At 36.3% G+C, this 3,414-nt stretch overlaps 1 non-coding gene across 1 annotated transcript; it reads left to right on the top strand.

The window, feature by feature from the left end:
• Positions 1-204: 204 nt before the first annotated feature.
• Positions 205-311, top strand: LOC149492650 (small nucleolar RNA R71). The gene has a single exon (XR_016318994.1). It is a non-coding gene; the product is annotated as a small nucleolar RNA R71 (small nucleolar RNA).
• The last annotated feature ends 3,103 nt before the right edge of the window (positions 312-3,414 follow it).

Raw genomic sequence — 3,414 nt, 5'->3', positions numbered from 1 at the left:
GAAGAATCATGATTAACATTAGAATGACTTACTTGAGCCCTTTCGATTGGCCATATGCTGTTGTTATTAGCCATTTCCTCCAACAACTCAATCGCATCATCAGTAGTATTCTTCATTAATGATCCTCCTGCCATTGCATCTATAGTACCTATTTTAGAAGGATTAACCCCATTGTAAAAGGTTTGAATTAATATATTTTGGGGAAGGCCATGATGTGGGCAAATTCGTTGAAGTTCTTTATAGCGATCCCATGCCTCATATAGGGATTCATTTTCATGTTGGGTGAATGAGGTTATTTCTTTGATAAGCCTAGCAGTCTTTGCTAATGGAAAGTATTTAGACAAGAAAGCTTGGGCTAATTGTTCCCAAGTAGTGATAGAATTTGCCGACAATGAATTCAACCAAGCTTTCGCTTTATCCTTCAAAGTGAAAGGAAAAAGACGTAGCTTGATGGCATCCGCTGGTACTGAATTCATTTTAGATGTATCACATATCTCAAGAAAACTGGCTATATGAGAGTTTGGATCCTCATTTGGTAATCCGTAAAATTGAACACTATTTTGGATCATTTGTAATAAAGCAGGTTTAATTTCAAATTGGTTAGCATTTACTGGTGGACGAACTATTCCTTTCTGTGAACCATTTAGGCTTGGAGTAATGTAATCCATCAACCTTTGCTGTGGTGGATTTTGTTCAGCCATAATGCCTGAATTTCTTCTTTTCTTTTTCCTTTTTTGTTTTGAAAGAAAATGTTCGATCTCAGGCTGATAATCTTCTAATTCACTGGTTGAAGATCTAGTACTTGGCATAGAAGTTATTCAATATGTGCTCCTACAAAAATTTTGAATCAAAGGTAAGTTGGTATTTGATAAAAACGTTGTAAATCATACATAAGAATTTTCGTTAAATGACAAAACATCGTTCCTCGGCAACGGCGCCAAAAACTTGTTGCACTCCTTGATTACCCGCAAGTATACGGATCGCAACGTAGTAATAAAAAGATCGATCCTACGAGGAACATGTTATGTCCACTTTTCTACTTATCCTTAACACTTATGTTTACAACAATAAAATATAAAATGATTTAAACTACAATCCTATTTAATTTATAATTAAGTATACTACTTAATTTGATAGATAAAAGTGTAGTAGGATACTTAGAAGAATTGATTATGCACTGAATTTTCTTTTTCTATAGCAAAACGTGTAACATACAATAAATGATTCTTTAATCACATATGGTAAAGTATAATTCAACCTCTCGGTATAGAATTACTCTATTTATTATATGTATCTCTACATACAACAAATGCCTTACTTTGTCAAATATTGAACCTAGTTCTTATTCTTTGATTATTTCAATAAGATAGATTAAACTTTAACAAAACAAGTTAAAGATTCATATGCAAATCCAACTAAATGAATTCTATTTCTTTGATCTTCAGTAAATTATTTCTTTCTGAGAATATAATTAAGTAAACTTGATTAAACAAAGATCAAAAGATAACTTAAAGAACTTTTATTAAATGAAACCAAATAATATTGTTACTTTGCATAGAAAAGTAATGAAGAACAACATACAAAAAGTCTTTAATAAAACAAGAGAATGATATAAGTAATCAAACTCAAGCCTCTTGAGGGCGTCACACCTTGAGGAACTCTTTGATGTTCTTTGTACAAACAATAATAAGTGACTCTCGTCAACTTATTTCTAAGTACTACTTTACTTTTCTACTATATACTAATACTGGTTTTTTCTTCTATCTTCTTCTCTCTTTTTTTTCTGAGTGTGTTCCTCTTCATTTGGATTGCAATTTATAGAAGAGTGTGAATACTCAAATTTTGAGGCTCAAAAAGCCTGTTTTCCCGGACTGCAAACAGTCCGGCCGGACCGGAGGCCATTCGGAAAGTTAACCAAAAATATGCCAATATGGTACTTGAAACGTCCGGAAAATTACGAGGATCGCGGAACTGGTCCCGGAATATTTTTTGGAGGTACGAAACTCTCGAAAAAGCCTTTGGAACAGAAAATTAGCAAGTAGACCGTCCACGGCGGCGGCGCCTGCCGGCAAGGGCGGTGGCACCTGCCGGCCACGGCGGCAGCTGCCGCCGTCCACAGTGGCGGCGCCCGCCCTCCGGCCTGTTTTTTCCTATAAAAACAGCCCCGAATCGACAGTTTTAGACACTCAGTCTGTGTTGACGGACGCTCTCCTCTCTCCTACGCTCCTTGCGGTTCTTTTATTGCTTTGCTACATTTAGTGTAGGCTTTTATTACTCTGCTGTTGTGATATTTGGTCACTTAATTGAATTAATTTTAATTAATATTCCCCAAACGAGGAGCTTAATCTGGAATTTTCAAGCTGAAGCTAAGAAGCGGCCGCCGATTAACTCAGGTAATAACGAAACCCTGCCTATTTAATTTCAGCATTTTGTGCATATTCTCTTCTACTCCTAATTCTAATTAAACAACTGCATTCACACCATAATCATTTTGGCAGCAAGCTGCTTTAAGTAAATAAGTTTAGGCTAAAATGCCCGGTTAATCAATAATCGTGGTATTAATGCTAAACTTCGAACATATACGCTAAAGTGCCTGGTTAATTAATAACTACGGTGTAATTGCCTTTATTTCGAACAGTTCGGCTAAAAGTCCAATTAATCAATAATTGTGGTTAAAAGCTTAATCAATCACGTTTTGGCAACAAATTGCCTATTATTTCGAACAGTTCGGCTAAAAGTCCAATTAATCAATAATTGTGGTTAAAAGCTTAATCAATCACGTTTTGGCAACAAATTGCCTATAATTCAAATAACCACCTTTTTGGCGACTAATCGCCCAACAAAACCCCTTTTGGCACAAATGCCTTAATCATTTTGGCGACAAATCGCCTAACCAATTTTTGGCAACAAATTGCCCAACTTTTGGCACGAATGCCTTAATCAACCATTTTGGCGATAAATAGCCCAAACATCAATTTTTGGCAATAAATTGCCCAATCAAACCTCTTTTGGCAACAGATGCCTAAAACAACAAATCAATCAATCTTTGGCAAAAATGCCTAAAAAATGCACGGAGCATATACACACTCATGCATGAAGCATACCCCTTCAAGAGGCCTTTGAATAGGCTTTATCGAACTACGTCGGCTTTGATCTCTCATTCAAACGAGAGTACGTAGGCACGTTCGGGATTTAACCCCGAGCGGCAAGTCGAAATCACCAAAAGACTTTATTGGTCCAATTCCATCAATTTACCTTGCAAAGCATTTACACTTAGGTTAGTTGATCAGCATGCATAGTCCCGGGATCCACCTCGGGTTCGTAGATTGTGCCTTACACTTTGGGATAATTAACCTAGACTTAGGTTAATTAAAATTGGAGTCATTTAGGGTTCTTTCTTAGTTTTCCCTTATA

The sequence above is a fragment of the Jatropha curcas genome, chromosome 11, assembly GCF_041381405.1.
Source record: "Jatropha curcas cultivar XTBG-Jc1 chromosome 11, XTBG_Jcur_1.0, whole genome shotgun sequence".
Lineage (NCBI taxonomy): Eukaryota > Viridiplantae > Streptophyta > Magnoliopsida > Malpighiales > Euphorbiaceae > Jatropha > Jatropha curcas.
The sequence above is the reverse complement of the archived record's forward strand: the minus strand, read 5'-3'. Positions and strand labels throughout refer to the sequence as shown.